Here is a 9,960-nt window from a genome sequence, read left to right as displayed (position 1 = left end):
AATGGAATTACACTCAAAAGTTAGAGAATTCGGTCCGAAATTCTCATAATTATAACACATAATTATAATAAAAACTATAACAATAACAGCAATAGCAGTGATTTATTTTATTTCTAAGATATAACATGAGCTTGATATAACATTCATACTTGAAAAGTTGAAAAATAATTTTCTATTATATAGAAAATATATCATAAAACCTTTGTCAAAAAAAAACCACAAGCTCAATTACTAACAGCTTGGGGTTTTTTTAAAATTGTGTAAATTACATTTAAAAATAAATTTGAAATTATTTGAAATTATTGCAAATAAATTTAAATAAAAATAAACTTGCAACTGCCGCGTCGAAAAAAAAAAACCCCCAACAGTTATTAAATCCCATTAATAGATGAGAAAATATAAACCAATAACAACCGGAGACAACATTTCTTGTCACTTCGGGACTCCAGAATTTAGACTTAAAGCCGAAAAGCGTTGACGCTTTAGTTGAAACAACTGACTGGTATAAATATTGTCCAGCTTAGATCAGCTAACAAGATCTATCAAGTTTAGATCTAACAAAAATATTTCTTATCAATCCCAAGTGTTTACGCTTATGGTCAATTTAGCCATTGCAAAAAAGATACCAATATCCGAGAAATGAATTTCGGAGAGCAAGGTATCTGTTCAAGCTTAAACTACTCGTTTAACGAAATGATACATTCTCGAACTACAAGGAAAGCAGCTTATCAAAGATTTAATGGCGCAAACAAATTGGAGTACTCGTATCAGAAACTGTTTGGACAGACCCTCTATTTGATGGATTACGATATTTGATTAAATTCTAAAATTAACACTTTACTGGACCAGGATTATTTTTGAGTTTATGTCATGGAGCCACATGTTTTCTCAGATAACCCCTGCGATAAACGAATTCTCCTGAATTTTACCTGCCGTAAAAAGTGACTAAAACTCTGTAGACACTACCCGATACTGTATGAAATATAAATGATAGTGAGTGAATTTCACTAGAGAAGATCATGGTCCACGTTTTCGGCTGCACTGACCATTTCAGGTTGACTCGTTTAATGAGAGCATTGTGATAAGTACAATTACTGTATTCATTACTTTTATAACGGGTTATGTACTCTAAGAAATAGTAGACGAGTTAAATGAACTTCTCTTCTCCCAAGGCATAAACTATATCCAAACATATAGCTTCTGTTGTTACCAGCAAAATTCCTTGGAATTTCAATGGCAAGTAATAACATCAAAAAGCTAATGGCTCTATCTTTTCAGACAATCAAGTGCTGATAGCTCCGACTAATAGACACTCAAAAAAAAAACACAAATACTCATCATCAATATCGCATAAATTTTAATAGAATTACCTGTTTTATAATGCAAATCATGCAATCGGCCATTTAAATGGTACAGAATCCAAACATTCTCGTAGCAAATTGGATTGTTGGAAAATATTGTAAATGGAATTCATTGAATTGTGCGGCGATTGACAATATTTCATTATAAAAACTGAAAATTTTGATTTGATAAAATGTGACGAAATTTATTGATATTTATTTAACTGCTTTCAAATTTTCTTTTATTTCAATTACAATTGTAAAAAATTTTTTAAATAATTAAGAAAAAAATCTGGGTAAATAGCAAGCTGTGTAAAATCTGACAACCCAAAATATATATATATATGTAATGGAAACGTTAGCCCAAAGAGCACATTCATTCAACTCCATAGCAAAAAACACGGCAACTGCAATGTCCAATTATTACCGACCGAGTGCAGGCATGTAGTAGAGAAAAGTGCAGATACGGACTGCAGTGAGAATTTGGGGTTTGCGTAATTGCTAGCTAATATGGATGATGAAAACGTAGTTGATGTGGAAATATCAAACAGGAAGAATTGGTAGCAAAACCAAAGAGCAATGCATATAAATTACACAGTACAACGTAAAGCAAAAAGTAGAACCGAACCAAAGGCAAATATTGATTTTTATGCAAAGCATTTTTTTCTCGTCTAAAACTGCAGAGATTTCCATATTAACTTTTTTTATTCTAAAACATATATTTTTTTATCTTCCATATAAAATTCAAAAGACTACAAATATGAAAAAGGAAAAAAGAAATATGAGCAATTTCGGAATAAACAAATTATTAGTTCACTTACTTGCAAAATTCTTACTGAAGGCGTTTAATGCCGCAAAATTCCGTGTTAAACCGCCCACCATATGACGACGCTCTCACAAACGATAATTATTTACACAGGAATATATTCGTTATTTGGTAATTGTTAGAAAAATATTTAATAAAAAATAAAAAGTTAAGCGGAAAGAAAGTGAAAATCACACACAAACTTTACAAATCAAAAACCAGACTCAATTGATTTTATTTATCTATAAAATTTATTACTTTTCTGTGTGTAGTAGTTTTTATTGTAACAAACACTGAAGTCGAATTCAATAAAATTTATTTTTAATTAATTTTTTTTTTTGAAACTTGTCAAAATTCTCAAGGAATATTCTGTTGATTATTTTAGATTAAAAAACTCCCACTGCTAATCAATAACAAGTCTTTCCCGTACGAAGTGTTCAAAACGACTGAAATGTCCTGTAAAAATTGCTCGGTTTTCGCAGTCGCTTTATAAGGATTCTTGACATACATGAGTATTAGAGGAGAGAGAGGACAGAGGAGAGCTTTGGGAAAGAGAGTGAAAGAGAGTTCTCGCCCTGAACGAAAATAGAAAAAATATGTTTTATAAAACTAATCTGTAAATGTGTTTATAAGATATATGAAATAAACAGATGTTTCACTAAACGCAGGTAAATTCAATTAACTATGTATTTTATAATAATTTATAATTTATTTCTAACGACATTTGTTTTATTTATACTATAAAAAATAATAGTGATTTACAAGATTGAACACACTATTAAATAGGCAATACTTATATACCAGTACTTGACCCAATCATCCACACATTTATCTTAGGGTAATCTAGATATGGTATACGGGTCCATCTTATATTTCTTTTATGACCGCAAAACGACTTGAAATGAGTTTCTTGAACTGGTAATTTAAAATTCTGGAATATAATCATGTTAGATTAATATAGTGTTGGGGAAAACGCAAGATTTAGGGTTAAATCTTTCTTTATGCTTTTTTCAATTTATAAATTGAAATAAATCGTGTTTTTTCTGTTCTATTGTTTACTGTTCTTCTACGAACCAGATTTAAATAGATTACAAAGTTTCTCTATTTAACCTAAAAAACAGTATTCAACAGGAACCATAACTACTAGAGATAAGAAATCACAAAACTGCCTAGAACCATATTCTCAAATCTTATGTACTTAAACATTATTCTCGAATCAGTAGTATACTTTCGAACTGTCTTTGAAGTATTGTTGAACTAACGAAACTAACCAACGATAACTGAAACCTTGTAAATTTTTAGTTCACAGTAAATACTCAGTCTTTCAATACTATATGTATATGGACGTAGTACCACTTGTTTTGCACAAATTCTATAAAACTGTTGACATCCTAACTATCTTGCCGTCTATGGATTAAAGAATTTATTAAGATATACATTTAAAGAATTATCGGTGAAAATTTATAATTTCACTTGTCCTTTAAAGAAGCCATATCTTTTTAGCAGTTTTGGGGAACAAAAGTTTTAACAGTTTAAGAATAATAAATCCCTATTATATTATCTCTACTGCAAATAGCTTTTATCTGATAATAAAATTTTATATATTCTTATAAAATTTTAAAATCCTAGGTTTAGACAAAAAAAAAATGTGGAAATAACTTTTTATCAAGCGTGAAAAAAAAAATTAAAAAAAAATTTTGCAATTTTTTTGGCAATACTGCAAGACTAGATGAAACCAATATTTTACTAAAAATTTTCGGTTGTATCTATAGAATGTTGCACAATATTTATGCTTCCTTTTGTTTAGTTATAAACAGGTAAGACTGAAGAATACCACCAATAGAGCAGAACTTTTAAAACTTCAATGCGCAAACGCGGAAATTCCTGAAACAGCTGAAAAATTTAACACATACAAGTATCAGAATACCAGGATACGATTGAGTTGTACGTGTGTTAGTCTAAAGATTATAGTACTTACAAAAAAAATAATAATATGTGTAGTTATAGAGGAGAGAGTATTTAGTCTGGTTTACGAACAAAAAAAAAACTACTTCAATTTAATTGGTGGTAGGCTAGGTTGAGGTTGGTTTTATTTACCAGGGACTAACTGAAACCACAGAAAACAAAAAATGATATCTAGTAAAAGTAATAAAAATTGCACAAAAATTTAAATAAAAAATTTAATTAATGCTTTATAATTAATTATTATAATTAAAAAAGCTATGAACAAAATATTCATTGTGAAAACGTAATAATATACAGAAAATGAGGGAAAAAAAATTAAAAGTTGTCAACTCACATAAAGTGCAAAATATTGAATTTATTAAAGTAATTTAATTAATTTTCGATTAATTCAATAAATATTTAATTTAGTCCGTTGATAAGACTATCCTATTCGTACTAATGTAATCCGCAAATAAAAATTCAGCTCAAATAAGTTTAATAATTTATTTATAAACTATTTGTAGAAAGACTAAACGCAATCCGAAAAGCTCATTCAATAATGCATTTAATCTAAATACTGCCAAGTAGGTATTTAAACCATCAGAAGATTGAATACAGAAATAGAGACTTTGTTAAATCCAGAGTAGAACTTCTACAAATCTTCTCTGTTAGTGTACTGCGATTGTCAGAAAACCAGTCCAGTATAATTATCTGATTCTTATTAATTATCTTAATTATCTGATCTAACTAAAAAAAATTTCATCTAAATAATATTCTTATGTATCTGAATAATTTCTGTCTCGGCGTGAAGAAAATATTTTTTCTTGGATAAAACAAAAGATAATGTATTTCGAGGTGTATTATTGTATTATCCCTTTTGTTAAAAATAATAATCGGAAGAAATGATGTATGTAGGAAAAATATCATCTATTGTTTTTACAGTTTGAGTTATTAATAGTTTATCATTCATGTAATCACATGGACTATTGAGCAAAATTTAATTTAGACACTATTAGACTATAGACTTTCATCAAACAAAGAAGAAGAAAAGTAGATAAGACTCAGTCATATAAAATTACTTTGTTTATAAATTTAAATAAATTTCTTAAACAAAGACCGGAATATTTATGTTTATTCACCTTAAGTCTTTAGAGTAGCACAAGTTTATAAAATTGTTTATGTACCAGTTTCCATTGATATCCAAGGAAATGAACAAACATAATTTGTTTTTAACATAAAACTCAGACTACAGATCTAGATTAAATTTATAATTCGATAGAGTAAAAATTAATATTTAAAGGTTACTTAAAATCTAGATCTCTACGAATATGAAAATTAAGATAAATTAGAATTACAAATAGGGTGAAAACAGCCTTTCCAAATGATATTTGTAATACCAATACATCTCTTATATTCAGTTTTGATCTATTGAGTTTATATTAACGTCAGTTTATCGATTGATATCTTTGTTTTAAACAAAGATATTGCAGAAATACTGCAATTAGGCTTTGGGAAATCTGTTTCCCTTAATTATTTTGAAATCGATGAAAGGTATAGGCTATATTATAATATTGGCGCAACATTCATAATGTTAGCTTGGAAAAGGATGCAACAACGAAAAAGGTGTTGAAAAAAGTAATAAAGCAAAAGATAGATAAAGAAGAAGATAGATGAAGAAAAAGATAGATGAAGAAAAAGATAGATGAAGAAAAAGATAGATGAAGAAAAAGATAGATGAAGAAGAAGATAGATGAAGAAGAAAATAGATGAAGAAGAAGATAGATAAAGAAGAAGATAGATGAAGAAGATGATAGATGAAGAAGAAGACAGTTGAAGAAAAAGATAGATGAAGAAGAAGATAGATGAAGAAGAACATAGATGAAAAATAAGATAGATGAAGAAGAAGATAGATGAAGAAGAAGATAGATGAAGAAGAAGATAGATGAAGAAAAAGATAGATGAAGAAGAAGATTAATGAAGAAGAAAATTAATGAAGAAGAAGATAGATGAAGAAGAAGATAGATGAAGAAGAAGATATGTTAGATGAAGAAAAAGATAGATGAAGAAGAAGATAGATGAAGAAGAAGATTAATGAAGAAGAAGATTAATGAAGAAGAAGATAGATGAAGAAGAAGATAGATGAAGAAGATAGATGAAGATATATTGAGAAAAAAATGTCACCGTTGTAGTAAAGTTGAGGCAGCATTAATCGAACATATAAATATGTAAAAAGCACGGAATAGTAATAAATAAATTCGTGCGTTTTTATTAAAAAAAGCAGTAAAACGATTTTTAGAAATACGTTTTTTTTTTCTCCAGAAGCAAGGAATTATCTTACGAAATTATAACGCTCTTAAATGAATATGCACATTTAAATTTAATAGAAATGTTATTTTGTAGTACGGTTGATTCTACTTTTAGAATCAATCATAGATATCCCAGTACTTGTACTACTAATTAAATTGACTATAAGTGAAACTTCGTGTTGGAAAAAAATTTACATGACATTAAACATAAAAATAAAAGTGCACACAACAAATAAATATATATGAGTGTGAATACATACACACTTTTATACCCGACACGTGTATATTTTTATGGTATTAATTACCAATTCCAACGTCCTTCATGAAAACAAACTTATTTTCAATACAAACTTATTTTTTTTATTTAACCATGACTGTTTATTTTTTATTTTTTTATACTTAAATAGGAATTGCAATGTTTCCATAAAAACCAAAACCAAACATTATTAAACGCGTCAAGAAAATAAACTAACAATTTCTTTATTCCATTCTGATTGAAGATAAAGTAAATTAAACTTGTTAAGTTAATACAGATATAATAAAAAAATATTAAAGTAGAATAGTAAGAAAACAGCTGAAATGAATATAATTTTAATGAAAAAAAAAAAAAAATTAATAGGTGTATAGCAAATAAAAACATGTGCGATATTTCTTTTGATATCCAATAAATAAATATATTAATTGTTTACTGATATGACATGGAAATGAAAAAAAGGGTATAAGACAAGTATAAGACGAGACTAGGGGGCTTATAACAGAAGTAAATCTTGTACAATGATTTCATGTCTATAAAATTGATGTATGTCTATATCGTACTACGAGGGCGGTTTGATAAGTCGGTTGATTTTTGAATAAAACAAATTTTTTTCGGCAAATAAACATTTTTCTACCTTTTAGCTCGATACATTTAGTCCAGCGTTTTTCTAATTTTGTTATTCCCTTCAAATTATAGGTTTTCTCAAAACTCTCAAAATACGCGTTTGTTTCGGTAATAACTTCTTCATTCGACTTAAATCTCTTACCGCCCAGCCATTTCTTTATGTTTGGAAACAGAAAATAGTCGCAGGGGCTAAATCTGAAGAATATGCTGGATGGCGTAGCAGTTCGTATCCCAATACCCCCGAAATTCTGCCAAAAAAGATGACATGCTATGAGGCCTTAGATCCAGTCAAAAAATACATAAGGGACAGAGGACTGAAGCTGTATGCGAAAACCGACAGGCTACTCTACTTAGAACTATCTAATTTCAGAGTAATCACTAACCGCACGGGGCAGTATGCAGATCTTAGATTAGTCATTGAATAATCACGAAGGTTATGAGGAATGCACAAATAAGTCAGTGAGATGGGTGGGATTCTGCAGAAACTTCCCAGCTATCAAAGAGTAAAAGTGCCTAGATGCACTAACTCGGAAAAGGCTCAATATAATAATAATAATAATAATAATAATAGTTATTATTTATATTATTTATAATATATATATTATATTATATCGTATATAATATAAATATAAATGAGAACCAATATTTTTCACTTCCATTAACTTTTTCACATGAAATGAAAAAGTCATTTCAGAAGAATCAGAATAAATTCTAATAATTTTAATAATATTTTCATGTTTTTATTTAGGAATTCTCGGTATGTCTACAATGTCTAAACGTATGTCTAAACGTTCTTATCTTTTATGAAATTTCTCACTTAAATGTCTTTTTAATTTTTTTTTTTTTGACAATATAAATTGTTCAAAAGCAAAAATATCTCAAGTTTATTGGACGCTTAAGTAAACTGATGTTTTTTTTTGTTTCTACAAGAAAAAAAATACTTAAAATAATGACAAAATCACTTAACAACAAACAAACAAAAATCTGTTAAGATTAACAAAAGTTCAACTTTTTTCCTTCATTGCTATTTATAATTTTGATACGGCAATAAATATCTGTGCCGTATCAATAAACAAATATGTTCATTTGTAAGAAGATACTTTCAGATGTTTCATATATAATAAAAACTTTAATAAAAACAAGCAAAGCAATAAGAGAAGTAAATAAATCGCACTCAGTGCAAAAGTGCATGCAATTAAATAATTTAAATAAATATTAAATATTAAAAAATGTTATGTAACTCCCAATATAAAAATTCATATGAAATTGTTTATTAATAATATATGAAAAAAGATTGATTTATTGAAATGAATTGTTGATAATTTTTTTATAACTAAAGCTCAAGTACAATTTTTAAATAAATAAACTGAACAAATCAGAACAAAAAGTTCTTTATATACTGATTTTTCAGTTATCTTTAAATTGAATTTATTTATTTAAAAATATTTCCATTCCACTTTATTTAAATATTAAACTCAATACAAAAACTTCAACCTTAAAGGGTTTGTAAAATCTGTGCGTACCTAATAAGTTTTAAGTAAATGATTCTTTAAGAGTTTTTAAGAGCCCCATAAGAGTTTTTTAAGAGTCTCTTAGAAGTTTTTTAACAGTTTTTTAAGGCCCCCATAAGATTTTTTTTATGATTGCTCCATAACTTTTTTAAAACTTAATATATATATATATATATATATTACTTAATATATATGTTAATACTAATCTTAATAAAGAGGTTTCAAACAGAAGTAAACTACAACAACAAATGTTTTTTTTAATAATTTAAATGAATTTTTGACTAACCTAATTGTCAGCCGAGTTTCGAGTATTATCAAATACCCACCCGTAAATAATTATTTTGTGACTGCAAGTAGCAAGGGTTGAACTCCTGCCCTGACAAATTTGAAGCTCAGAGTTAGTCTTTATTAGCCAACTGACCCAAAGGCGTACTTGATTTTTTGGTTTTGTAGTTTACTACCGTTTGAAACCTCTCTATTAAAATACAATAACATAGTATCTATTATGAAGTACTTTGACCCACTGGGAGGATAATAGAAAAAGAAGAAGTATCTATTAAATAAAATACTTTCGTCATAACTAACGTGAAAATGCAATTTAATACAACTATTAAATATATAAAAATTCGGTTAATGGAGCCCTTAATTGAAACTTTTTTAAAAACAATAATCTATTTATTATCTATTTATCTATCTAATATCTATTTATCTATCTATTAACTATTTATCTATTTATCTATCTATTATCTATTTATCTATCTATTATCTATTTATCTATCTATTTATCTATCTATTATCTATTTATCTATTATCTATTTATCTATTATCTATTTATCTATCTAGTATCTATTTATCTATCTATTATCTATTTATCTATCTATTATCTATTTATCTATCTATTATCTATTTATCTATCTATTATCTATTTATCTATCTATTATCTATTTATCTATCTATTACAATAATTAACTTTCCTGAAACGAGGAATATTCGCTTAAATTGTTTTTTTTCAGAATGAACAACGCCAGTCGGACCTGGAGATTTATACTGCTTAATGGTATATATAGCCCAATTGATTTCACTGGCGATTACTTAAGGAGTAAGGTTAGGAGAGGACCTGCATGCATGGAAACATGATTCGCAGAAGTCACATTGTTTGGTTATCAAATGTCTA

The sequence above is a fragment of the Teleopsis dalmanni genome, chromosome 1 (assembly GCF_002237135.1).
Source record: "Teleopsis dalmanni isolate 2A chromosome 1, ASM223713v2, whole genome shotgun sequence".
In the NCBI taxonomy this organism is placed as follows: Eukaryota; Metazoa; Arthropoda; class Insecta; order Diptera; family Diopsidae; genus Teleopsis; species Teleopsis dalmanni.
The sequence above is the reverse complement of the archived record's forward strand: the minus strand, read 5'-3'. Positions refer to the sequence as shown.